Source organism: Arabidopsis lyrata, assembly GCF_000004255.2.
Source record: "Arabidopsis lyrata subsp. lyrata unplaced genomic scaffold ARALYscaffold_7, whole genome shotgun sequence".
Taxonomy (NCBI): Eukaryota; Viridiplantae; Streptophyta; class Magnoliopsida; order Brassicales; family Brassicaceae; genus Arabidopsis; species Arabidopsis lyrata.
Window position 1 is genome coordinate 13,584,282 of NW_003302549.1, and position 14,215 is coordinate 13,598,496.

Here is a 14,215-nt window from a genome sequence, read left to right on the forward strand (position 1 = left end):
GCTTTAGGCTAAAAAATAAATGAAAAATTTTAGACCACATTTGTAAAATATTTCTTTAGGCTGGTGGTTAAGTATTTAGAATATTTTGCTCGGGTGTCTAGTTCAAATCCCTTCTTGTACAGATATTTTTTTTCTTTTTTTACAGACTTACAGTTTTATTTTTGTTTTATAACTTAGTTAAAAGTATTATAATAGTTTTTAGAAATTTTTCACGAAGAACTCCATCTCCTTGGGTAAGAAATTGTTGCTGCTGTTGGGTAATTCTTGTCCTTAATCCTTCTAATTTTGTCATCAATTGTTTTATATTATTATCAAATCAAAGGTTATGTTTTGAAAGTAACGATTGTAATTGGGAATTAGGTGACTTTGTCACTTAGTTTTATATTTTAGTTTTATAGTCAAAGTGTTTGGATTGAATTTGAAAACTTTGTAGTGACTATAATTATATGTTTTGTTACTTTTGTAGACGATGTCTCCAATTTGCACTAGAAAACAGGCTTTTACATTATTCAATAACTTTTCTAGTGTTCTTTTAATATATTTTAGCATTTTAATGATAAATTTTTAACAATAGTTTTTATAAAAAAATTGTATTATCTAACTATGCTTTAGGCCACAAAAATTCTAGGTCCGGGCCTGCATGCTCACATATACCAACTATATGATGACATATGGCCAACATCACGAACATTTTATTATGGTATACTAATCATCGAAATCCGGCGTTGACCGGCATTGACCAATAAAAATATTAATTTTTTTTTTAATAATTTTAGTTACAAAAATTAACAATATATTAAAGTTAGACTAAAGATTATGTAAAATTTTCTATATTTTTTAACTATGTATTATGATTTTGATTTTAGCAAAAAAACTTGTTATTTTTTTACCATGCAAACTTTAGATTAAAGAGTCATATACTCAATTTTTCTAAAAAAAATTAACAAAATTTATTTCATTTTACTTTTAGTTTAGTTTTGAAGTTGAAAAAATTAACTAATTATTAAAATCATAGAAAATATTTTTTTGTTACATATAGAATGTGTTTTTTTTTATTATACAAAACCATAAATGATTTAATAGAATAATTCTTTTTGAAAATATTTAAAACAAAATAAATAAAAAAATTTGAATATTTTTGTTGGTCAATGCCGGTCAATACCGATCAACAATGGCCAACGCCGGATTTCGTTGATTAGTGTACCGGAATAAAATGTTGGTGATGTTAACCATATGTCGTCATATAGTTGGTATATGTGGGCATGCAATACATTTAGTTCGTGTAGTTGGCTGTACATTTTCAAATTTGGCATGTGTAGCTATGTATTCCGTTATACTTCGTGTAGCTGAGTATTATTTTTCCGAAATTTTATATATAAAGTTGGTTAACTCTCTACATAAGAATGCCACGTCATCATTCTAAAAGTTGTCATGTGTCATATTCATAAATTTACTAAATTATATTTTTTTTTGTCAAGATATTCAATAAAATGTAGTTACTTTTAATTATTAAAAATATTCATTAAATTATCTTACGCTCAAAATCTAAATTAATTACAGTAAGCGATGCGTTTCATTATCGCTTGCATCTTTTTTCGATTGACTTTCATCATCATATAGTATCCAACATTTCAATATAACGCATGTAAGATTCGTTTAACAAATAATAAACTTAACAGGTTCATATTTATTAGCAGGTTTAATGAAAATTCCAATCATAAAATCTTTATGCAACATTTATATATACATGGATTAGAAAAGGAAAAAAATAAACAAATTCACATATACCCGAGACGCGGCCATAGTCATCACTTTCAAGCTTGAAGTTTCCTTTTCCTGGAGATTTTTTCAAAAGTTCTGCAGAAATTGAAGAAATCGTGAGACATTGAAGTATTCTTCACAAAATACATTGTTTTAGGTACTTAATCGATTTATATTCCAATTTTGGACAATCGCGAAAAGAATGCGCGAAAATTGCTCACCGAGACTCTCACATTTTCGTTTTTAACATCATTGATGTTTTTCTCTAAACGTTTTCTTTTGATTCAGTATAATTATTCATCTCCCCTATATAATCTGATGTGTTTGGTTTTGACAGATTTTCTTCAATGGGAGATAAGAACCTTGAGCCGAAGAAGAAGAAATCACAGAGTTTAGAAGCAGTCAATTTTGGTTTTCAAGTGGAGGATTGGGCCTATCTCCATTACAATGCTCAGAACAAATTCGAAGAGATCTTGAAAAAACCGAAAACCGACAAACTACCAACTCCAACAGTACTCATTTGTACTCTCTTTCCCAGAGTAACTCTAGTATATCTAAATAGAAATAAACATTTATGACATAAAAATAAAACAAATATGAAGTTGGATGATAACAGATCTTATGATCGGTTAGTGAGTAAACCTATTCTTCGTAAAGCATCGTCAAACTTCATTTGCTGTATTTTTCTACGTATATGGCTCATGTACTGGTTTGTGTTACAAAATTCTGTATAAGTCTTTGTAAAATTTTTTTCATCTTTGTCCTAGTTTTCGTACCGTCTTTGTAAACACGATAATTAATAAAGTTATTGGATGAAAAAAAAGAAAAGAAGTAAACGTTTCTATCTTCATTTTTCTATAATAATTTAACCATTCTTTTGGCTAAAATTTATATCTACAACATAGAAAGATAGTGAAATGCGTACAATGTACTATATAATGCATATATAAAATTAGAAGTTGGCAGGAAATAAAATATTGTTAGCCCTTTAATAGAAAAAAAAAATATTAATAGATTTCTTTTAAACTGAATTAAGTTTATAAATATGCAGGTGTATGTTAATAATGTTAAGGCTTGTCAATTGTCATAGGCTATAATCTGAAATCTTGAGGCCCATTTATTTGATATTTCAATAATTACAAGGATGGCCCAAATTAAGACCCATAAAAACTTAAGCCGCAAAACTTTACCGGTTCAAACCGTTAAACTTTGACAAACCAGTAAGTCCACGAACTAACCTGGTCATTCGGGTATCCGTTCGGATTCGGTTTTTTTTTTCGGGTATCGGGATAGGGGGTCGAGACCCATATGAGTATTCTAAAAATTCAGTTCGAGTTCAGTTCGGGTTCGGGTCGGTTCGGGTATTTTAATAACCAAAAATAACCAATTCATATTTTCACTCCGAACTGAAATACCCGAATCCGAAAATAACCAAAAATACCCGAAATATTTTCGGGTTCGGATCGGGTTCGGGTTTTTTACTCGTATATACCCAAATCTAACCGAAATACCTGATTTCTCAAAAATACATTGGTTACTCTTTGCCCAAATATAACCAAAAATATCTAAAAATACTAAAATTAGCCAAAACAAAACTACATCATTAGTTACTTTTTAACCAAATATATCCAAATGTATCCGAATTACTCAAAAATACCTAGTATATTCGGATTTATGATTGTAATTTTAGGTATTTTGGATATTATAAGTATAAATATAACTAATATTTTTAGGTGTATATTTGTATTCGGGTACCCACGGATATTGGATTCGGTTCGGGTTCGGTTCGGGTTTTTTTCGGATAGGAGGTCTAGGATCCATTCGGGTTCGGTTCGGATATTTTTTCTGGTTTTTTGGTTCGGGTATTCGGTTCCGGTTATTTTGCCCAGGCCTACTAAAATCTACACTATAAAACAGTGCAATAAAAGTCATTCATACATAGGATAATAACCTTTTATTGCACTGTTTTATGTTGGATGGAATGGAACTTAACTTTTGACTACATTGCCTTCGCCAACTTTGGGGCGACTTTCTTTAATCGTTTTTATGCGTTATTTCTAATTTGGGTTAATACTGTAATACTTCACATAAAACTATTATGTTAGGTAATTTCTATAAATCCTACCATGAACCTGCGGTTTGAACATGTACATGTTACTAAAAAGTCAATAACCTATGACTTCATAAATCATAAACCTATAGTCGGCCAAAACGTATATACATCAATTATTAGTTGCTTCTTTTTTTGACTAAACGATGTCAAGCTTCCATTCATCAATCTATATATGTACGCTCTCGAAACCATTAACATTTACAAAATCATATTCTCCTTACAAAAAAAGTTCTGGTCCATATCTACCATTTTATCTGCATGACCAAAAACTATTGCAGATAATTCTCATATTTAGCGTAATATATAACCCATAAATAAAAGCTTCCACGTATCCGGTTATGAGTGAAAGTATTATTTCTTAAAGATCCAAAGTTGAAATCAGGGATGATGTGATATATATAAACATATTAGAAAACATATATTATCATCTAAAAAGCTCAAATGGACATCCCTCTTTATTAAGATTTAATGTGCTCATTGTTTTTGGTTTTTATAGGGGTGACTCGGTCTGAATTTTAATGGAAAATGATTTGTGTTAAAAAAAAAAAAAAAAAAAGATGTTTTGTTTATCTCTTCAAGGAACCGGACATTGGAGATAAAGAAAAGAAGTCTTAATATTATACATATCGGCGTGGCTCCACTTTATTAAATTGAAATTAATATATTGATATGAAGAAATGAAAAAACGAATCATATCACAAAAACCTTTATTTTTTAATCTATTCTGATAAATTGAATTGTTCCCATCTAAATCATATCCAAAAACCGAATTAAAAACAAAAAATGGAAAATTGATATGGCTAAGGGTGAATGGTATGTGTGTTGCAATTGGTAAACCTTTTCTTAGATTAATATTGAAAATATCAAAGTCAAAACCTTCTAATTGTTTGAATTTCGAATTAGTTTTTTTTAGATAGAAAATATAAATCTATGGTAATCTTTATATTCTTCTTTTCTATATATTTTTTCCAAGTATATCGTGTATGATACTATAGTGTATATCCACTATTTAATAATGTGTATCTAAATAGAAGTAAAAACGTTTAAATCTTCATTTTTCTATAATATTTTAACAAATCTTTTGGCTAAAATTTATATCTACAACATAGAAAAACATTGAAATGCGTATACAATGTACTATAATGCATATATATAATTTTCTATAATATTTTAACAATTCTTTTGGCTAATACAATGTACTATAATGCATACATATAATGTTTGGTTCTTTCACGAAAGACAGGATTCATAGTAATGTATATGGTTGACTTGCTGTCACAACGCTTAACCATAGGCTGATCATGTCGAACACCAAGCATTCAGCCATAATAGTTCAAATGTGAGAAACAACATCGCACGATACTCTGCTTCTGCTTAGGACTTACTCACGATTTGTTGTTTACGTGTTTTATAGACAAGGCCAGCTTATGTTTTTATTCTAGAGAAAACTCGCCGGTTTTACACCTGCCATACCAGTTTCAGAGATGATATCCAATGCATACTTACGCTTACATATGTATATTCTTGTCGATGTTCTTGCAGCCTCTATCTCCAAAAAAATATTTCAAAGGTCCCAAATCCTTCATATTAAAACAAGAAGACAAGTAAATAGGCCTTAAAGTCTTGAGTCGCCTTTAGTGAACTTCCCGTAATGATCAAGTCATCAACATAGATCAATATATTAATTCAAACCAAACCTCTCTCCACAGTAAACAATGAATAGTCTGCCAATGATTGTTCGTACCCATAAATTCTTCAATGCCTTGGTCAACTTTTCAAACCAACAACGTGGTGCTTGTTTTAAACCATACAAGGCTTTTCGAATACGACATACATTGTTAGGATGTGATGCAACAAATCCATGAGAAAACCTCATGTACACTTCTTTCGGAAGATCTCCATGTAAAAACGCATTGTGAACATCCATTTGATGGATTTCCCAATTACGTTTCGCTCTAAAAACATCCTCACAGTTCCGATCTTTGCCACATGTGCGAAAGTCTCGCCATAATCCTCTCCCTATTTTTGTTTGTTCCCAAGCGCCTCAAGCCTTGCCTTATACCTCTCAACCGATCTATATCTGAGTGGTGTTTCACTTTGTAGACCCATTGACAACCAATTGCTCTTTTTCCTGGATGTAAATCCTCAATCGTCCAAGTTTTGTGTTCTTCTTGAGCATCAGTTTCTGATATAATTGCTTTGTTCCACCGTTCATATGTCACAACATCTTTATATGATCTTGGTTTTTTGACCGTACAACAACAGCCATATATGCGCAATGAGATTCAAAAAAACGCTTCTTACTATCATACTTAGAAGTCGGATAACGTACCTTGTCTGATGAAGAGTTGATCGATTGACACACAACTGAATTGAAACAGTCTTTTAAATTTATTGGTGGTTCTCTCTTTCGCTTTCACAACCAAGGATTTTGATATCTTACTCCGGCGAGACGTTGGTCGATTACCTGAAGCTGTAATCGGAGTATTTCAAGACAAAGCTGACAGATTTGGTGCCAGTGGCAAGACCAATGAATCCAACGCTCCCGAATTGAGCTCTGTTGATGTCTTTTGAATTGTCGACTCATTGTTTGGTACAGGTGTGGGCTGCAAATCATGTTGTGCCACTACCTCACTTGGACTTATTTGTAGTATTGGGTCTTTGTTTAAATTTCTTTGATCTTTGTCTAATGGACCACTTAAAATTAAAACCCACATCTCTTATTCTTCTCCTTCATTTGCGAAAAAACCTCCAATGTGGAGCTTTTGGGAATGGAAACTCAATTTAAGAGAACACTACATCTTTAGAAAAAAAATATTGCTTGTGTCTCTAGATCAAACAATTTCCAACCTTTCTAACAATGAAGATAACCCGTAAATACACATCTTCGACTTCGTGACTCGAATTTGTCATCATGACGTCGTAGATTATAATCTTCACATAGGTTCCCAAACACTCGTAAATGATTATATTGAGGAGGCTTCTTGGGTAGATGTTCATAAGGAGTGCTATTGTTGAGAACCATACTTGGTGTTCGATTAACTGCCGTTAAACACATTCTCCCAAAAATTCCATTGGAAGATGGGCCTGAAACAGTAACGCTCTGTCTTAGACGAATAAGTCTGTCGTGGAAAATAAGTCTGTCGCAAAAAATCTGTCGTAGACGAATAAGTCTGTCGTAGAAAATAAACCTGTCACAACTAACCCAGCAGACTTTTCAAATAATTTTTTTATCCCAATATTTTTTCCCACGTATTTTTAATATAATTAAGGGTAATTTTGACTTTTTTCCAAACAAAGAGAGAAAGGGTATTATGGTCATGAAAATAACTCATTTAACCTCCAACTTTTTGGAGACACTCTAGTAATTAAACTCATAATTTAGGTTAATCTAGTAACTTTCTCTTAAATTAATGCTAAAAATATTTATTTTGTTATTTTGAACTTTAACACTCATTTTCTAATGGTTAATATCTTGGTTAATGAATAAAAATTTTATTGCTACATGTCAAAATATAATTGGCCAATAACATACATAAATTAATACATATAAATATTTTTAGTTAAAACATTAACAAAACATAATTAGTAAAGAAAAATAAATGAAAACTCACAAAAACAAATTGGAGAACCAACATTGTCATAAATATAATTTTTCCATATGATGTAATCTCATCAGTAATAGCTTAACCACATGTCAAAATAGATGATCATGTGCTCTTCCGTGGATATGTTGTTTCGGCTAAAGGATTGTCCATGGATTTGAGTAAGGTTGAAGCGGTTAGATCTTGGCCAACCAACATTCGGTGACATTGTCACCGTGACAGAGATACATTGTTTTCATGGCTTTGCTTCTTTTTACCATCGTTTTGTACCTCACTTTAGCAACATTATGGCACCATGCATGAAAAATTGTATGAAAGCCACAAGTTTTTGTGGCCATTGGAAACGCATGAATCTTTGGTCTCCTTAAACACAAACTTAATTTTGCGCATGTTGCGGCCTTGTCTGATTTTGAGTTACTATTTAAACTTCATTGTTGCGCCTACAATTCGTTGTCGGGATAGTATTGAGCCTACAATTTCGTTGTGTACATATATGATGTCGAGTTTTATGTCATCATAGAAGCAGTAATGCATTGGCAACATTATCTTGTGCATCGAGACTATTTTATTTACTGATCATGACGTTTTAAAACAAATTGGCAGTCAAGTAAAAGTCTCATCGTGATATGCTTCGTTGATAGCGTGTTTACAATAATTTACGTTTTCAATTTGCCACTAGTCAGGCAAGTTGAATCGTGTAGCCGATGGGTTGAGTAGATGTCATGCCGTATTGCTTACTATGCATCTTGCAATGCTAGTTTTGCACTTTTTCAGCTCTTCATGAAACAAATTCATTCTTTAGAACCTTAGAAGCTGAATTCAATGCGAAAAGCCCACATTTAGAGATGGAGGCACTATTTTGTATCATCCCAAAGTAAGTGCTTAGATATGAAAGAAAATGTTAAGCTGAAGTCCCAGACGGATCTACTAAGGGTAAAGGAGGGTTAGCTGACCCACCTAAAATATCCAAATATATATATATTAATGCATTAAAATTCTAAAAGTCTTTGTAGCAAAGTTAGTAAATCCTTCATAATTGACCCACCTGAACTCGGGTTCAACAGTATGCTTTGACACTTTTATGTAATTTTTTTTTTCTTTTGTAGTTCTTCAATACATGTTTTCTGTTTTGTATTTACTGTATTTTCTTACTTTTTAAAAAATCAAAGCATTTATTGGAACTTGTATACTTTTTTTAATTAACCACGACAAAATAGAAATGTTTTTTTTTTAAAAATCACATGTTTTTAGTGTTTGTATACTAATATAAAACAAGAAATTATATGATATAACTGGAAAAAAAAAAATTTGACCCCGGTAAAAGTAATTTATGGGTCCGTAGTAGAAAATGATTCTCGTTCTTATTTCACCATGACAAATAGGATTTTGTTTTGTGGTTTTCAAATATGTGTGCCAGATTATAGCCTTCACTTGAAGATGATTGAGGAGTTATACATTGAGAGACATGTAGGGCGTGATTGAATGCTCCAATTTGATTCGGTTTCGTATTATTGACCTACACTTTCTCGTGATTTTGAGAGATGAATTTGTCGAGCTTCAAATGCAGGTGTGTGCAACTTTCTTACCGGTTCCCACTCAGCCATGGACAATGTTTTAAAAATTGGACCGGCCACGACTCGCATGTCATTGGGTGGCTGGTCGGACCAGGGCCGGCCCGCAGGACAGGCCACCCAAGCGGTGGTTTGGGGCACCACAAATTTTTTTTTTTTTAAAGGTTTTTTTTTTTTTTTTTGGTAAAAAGGCCCATAAAATGAAAATATTTAGTAAAAACTAAAGTTTTTTTCGAAAAAAATAAATAAAATAGGGCCCAAACAATTAAATTTGAATGTAATAATATTCAAAATATCATTATTTTTGTATAATTTACTAAAAATAGGTCAAATGCTCGGACTGGCACTGGGTCGGACCGGTCCAAACTGGACAAATAGGGTTTTGTGTCAATATGCGAATTTAAAAGACAACATTATATGAGCAAAAAAAATAACACATCTATGTATGCGAGTATGCAATGTGAAAGTCAATAATCATTAACACCAAATATCATGGATTATACAATCCCTAAAAATCTACCACTTAAAAAGTTTAAGAATAAATCATTCAAAGGATGGAAAAGATGAATGGTTTAGTAGTATGCAAATAGTACATGTAAAAAAAAAAAAGAGTCACTTAACTTTATTTGTGTGCATAAGAAGACATTTGTTTCAAATACAATAGGAATTTTGATTTTGATATTTTCTTACCAATAGAACTAAGAAGCGAATATATATTTTCTGGTTTCCTACGTAATTGCGGTTTTTGTGGTTTTGGCAGGTTTTTGCGGTCCAATTCAAATCCGGTTTGCAGCTCAACCCGGACTTGGATAGATAAGAGATTCTCGGTTGAACCGGTAAGACTAGCTGATCTGGTCCGGTTTTCAAAACATTGTCCATGGATAGATTCGAGTATGGAGTATGTTTTGAGACTTCCTTATATACAACGGGGAAACAACTTTATTTTTTTCGGCGTTGGTTTCTCAGGAATGGTGTATTTCGTGTCTTGTAAGCAAACAACAGATGAAATTGCATGTGAAATAATTTTTGTATTTACCGTCTTCATGGTCTTTTCACTTCAATTGTTTCAAATCGAGACACAAGATTTTTGAGTCATTTTTGCTATCACTTGAAAATATTAAACATTAGTCTCGATATAAGTTCGGTGTATCATCCTCAAACAGACAGTCAAACCAAAGTAATTAACTAATTGGGCTTTGGGAAACCTGTTGTGATGCCTTGTGGGAGAGAATATTCTTTTATGGGAAGCTCGTATGTGTCAAGCTGAATTTTATCACAATCATACGACCAATCGAAGCTCAAGATTCGAGTTATTTCTGTTTACTTCCTCGTCATCCTCTTGACTAAACATATGTTCATGATCCATGGCATTTGCATGGACGATCTCATCGCCTCACCTAGCCACCACACCACACCTCGCTTTAAGAAAAACGTCACTACAGATCCGCCGACGGAACCCAGCTGATTCCACCGAAGACCAAAAGGAGAGAGGAGCAAGAACATAAAACAGGGAAATCAGAGCCTACACATGGTGCCGGCGATGAGTTCAGGCCACCAGAATAGGCTATGAATTAACTAATCTAGAGGTAGACGGCTAGTGTTTTAATGTAAGGAGAAGATAGAGAGTCAGTGATTGTTTTTTTAATTTGAAATTTGTAGAATGTGAAAATATTCAACAGAAGTTGGAATATTTCTACATTAGTATATAAGATTTATGGAACACTCCATTAATTGTCAATTGGTTTTGAGTTGGAAGCCCATAACTCTTAATATTAATAAAAAATTTTATACAAAGTATGTGATGAATGAATTTTTTGTTCTCTCTCATATCTGTGTTAACTCAAGCGGTCGTCAAGCTTGTCACCAGCGTGTGGCGGCTCATACAGCCTCGGCGTTGGTCATCTCCTTTATTTTCTACTTAGCTTTTCTTTTCGTGTCGTTGTATCCTTAGGTTGTGAAAGCATGGATGTTTTGGACGATGTAAACTCTTGGGATTTAAGACTCAGATCTAGTTAGATTTAGCCTTGGGTTTCAGATCTATCGATTTTGATGGTCGCTGGTGTGCTCAGGTCACCCTTTTTGTTCGCGGCTCAAATATATATATTTGGTGGTTATCTTCGTTGAGTCTCGCGTCAGCTCGTTCTCTTTTCTCCTTGGCGAATATGTGCATCATTGGATCTATTCTTCGATGTCTCCATTGTCTTCATCCTTGTGTCGCCTATTTGCTCTGATCATATTGTCTCTGTGTGAGATCCGACAACATCAATTGCTTAGGTTTAGTTGTTTCCCTCGTTTGGCTGACGTCTCCCTCGTTTGGCTAAGCTTTTCTTCCTCGATTAATTTAATCTTTGTTAGTTTGGGGTCGAGTTTTATGTCTGGGATTTATATCGTTTTGTATTAAGCGATGTTTCACTTAGTTACTCAATCGTTATGGTATTGAAAGGTCTAAGTGGTTCTCGTTTATCTTACGGTTCATCTGGGAGATCCTTGATAGAAGCACTTATAGATAAAAATGCATCTTGTGTGGAGAAAACCAAGTTCCACTCTCTAGTTTTTGCCATTTGTATTGAAGCCCTTTTTTTAGACGAAATGCAGGAAATCCTTATAGCGATTTTTGAAAACTTCCATAGTTTGGAGAGATAAGGTGTGTTTGGTTTATGCAATATATTTGTAAACTCTTTTCCTTTTCCAGTTGTAGGTTATAGAAAACTTATTGTATTTCTCTGTAATTTCAAATACTTAGTCTTTGCTTTGTGTTAATATTTCCGTATTTTGATTATCAATATTACTTTTAGTGGGAAGAAAACAAAAAAAAAATGAATTTCTTGTTTCTATAATAATTTTGGTTACATCATGTCGAGATACGTACAGCTCTCCCAAGTAATATCTTTTATATTTAGAGAAATATCAATGGATATGCAAAACTAACCTTATATTTAAACTATGCTATATAAATAAAGCAAAAACGTAGAGAGTTGACTTCTAGACTTTATCACGATATTTTACTATTATTTCTTATAATAACCCAAGAGCATGATCATTGGTAATACTCATAAAGTATCATTAAGAATTTTTTAGTATTATTTATAATGTTTGTTTAATGTTTTTTTATTTTTTTCTCTTACTTTTGGCAAACGCGAACAATCAGGAGATGTCACGTCAGATGATACTGGTATCAAAAGTATCACTGGGTTGATACTAATCATGTCCATTCTAATTGTTTTGTCAATATAAAAATAATTTCTGGGCTTGTGATACTCTAAAAATATCACCCATGTACATGGTCTTACACCGTTATTAAAAATATAGTAGGACACTTCTATAAAAGGAATACTTGTGTAGGCCTAAACAAAGGAGAGAACCAAAAGAACACCAATCGAAAGAAAAGAAAATAATCAATGGAGACGATGAAGGTTGAAACCATCAGTAAAGAAATCATAAAACCATCTTCCCCAACTCCGAATGATCTCTGAACTCTCCAACTCTCAATTTATGATCACATCCTTCCTCCGGTTTACACAGTAGCCTCTCTCTTCTACACCAAAAATGATCTCATCTCTCGAGAACACATTTCCCACAAACTCAAGGCTTCTCTGTCCGAAACCTTGACCAAGTTCTACCCTCTTTCCGGTAGAATCAACGGAGTAACCATAGATTGTAACGATGAAGGAGCTATCTTTGTCGATGCTCGTGTCGATAATTGTCCTCTCTCTGGATTTCTCAGGTGCCCTGATTTCGAGGCCCTCCAACAGTTGCTTCCTCTAGACGTTGTGGACAACCCATACGTGGCTGCTGCGACATGGCCTTTGCTACTCGTGAAGGCAACTTACTTCCAATGTGGAGGCATGGTCATAGGAATCTGCATCTCTCACAAGATTGCCGACGCAACCTCTATCTCTACTTTCATTCAGACATGGGCTGCTATGGCTCGAGGAGAGGCCGGAGATGAAGTGGCGGGTCCCGAGTTTGCTGCAGCAGATTTCTACCCACCAGCCAACGATGCATTTAAGTTTCCGGTGGATGAACAAGCCAATAAGAGGAGCAGCATCACGAAGCGATTCGTTTTCGATGCTTCTAAGTTGGAACAGCTCAGGACCAAAGCTGCTAGTACAGACGTCGTAGCCAGACCTACGTGGGTGGAGAGCGTCACTGCGCTTCTCTGGAAAGACTTGGTCGCTGCTGCATCTTTGTCTTTAACGACAAGTGATCAAAAAGTGCTGCTCCAGCCCGCTAACTTGCGCCCCAAGATACCTTCCCTTCTGCCAGAAAGCCTGTTCGGCAATGTCATGTTTACTTCTGTAGTCTTGAGTATTGGTCCAGAGGGGGAAGTTAAAATCGAAGAGGCCGTTGGAGAGTTACGAAAAAAGGGTGAGGACTTACGATGTTTGATCAAAGACGAGGATGGGTCGTCATCTTCGATGATTGGTTCTAAACTAGCAAACTTGATGTTTGCTAATTATTCCAAGATGAGCTATGAGACTCATGAGCCCTACACCGTAAGTAGCTGGTGCAAGCTACCACTTTACAAGGCTCATTTTGGATGGGGATCTCCGGTTTGGGTTGCCGGAAATGTTTCTCCCGCGTTGGGAAACTTAGCCATGTTGATCGATTCCAAGGACGGACAAGGAATTGAAGCGTTTGTTACACTGTCTCAGGAGAACATGTCGTCTTTCGAGCAGAACCCAGAACTACTCGCCTTTGCCTCCTTGAATCCTAGTGTCTTGGTTTAAGTCCTCCCCCAAATATGTTGTTTCCGATCCATAATAAAGATTTGGATACGTTTAATCATTTTCTTCGAGATGTAATACAAGATTTATATTAATGTTTTTAACACCATCCGGATTCAAGTCCATAGAATGCATATATATTTTCTAAGCTACACATGTCAACAATTAGGTCTAAATCCGCCCTAACGATACCTTCAAAATAAACAGACCTCGATAACTTTATTATACTAGTTTATGTTAATTTAAAATTTTTATCAATGCAAATTTTTGAGTATAAATATAATCATTTAAATTTTAAAAATATAATCATTTGAATTTTGAAAGATTTTACTTTATCCATGTGCATTACATTTCCAAAGTAGTAAAAAATTTTCTCACACTTTTCACTATGATTTTTCTCGCTCTATTCTACGATTCACTCGTCGTCTACCGACATTT

General features: G+C 33.8%; 1 pseudogene; it reads left to right on the top strand.

Annotated features, from left to right (window-relative positions):
- The first annotated feature begins 12,342 nt into the window (after positions 1-12,342).
- Positions 12,343-13,830, top strand: LOC9306355 (annotated as a pseudogene).
- Positions 13,831-14,215: the final 385 nt, after the last annotated feature.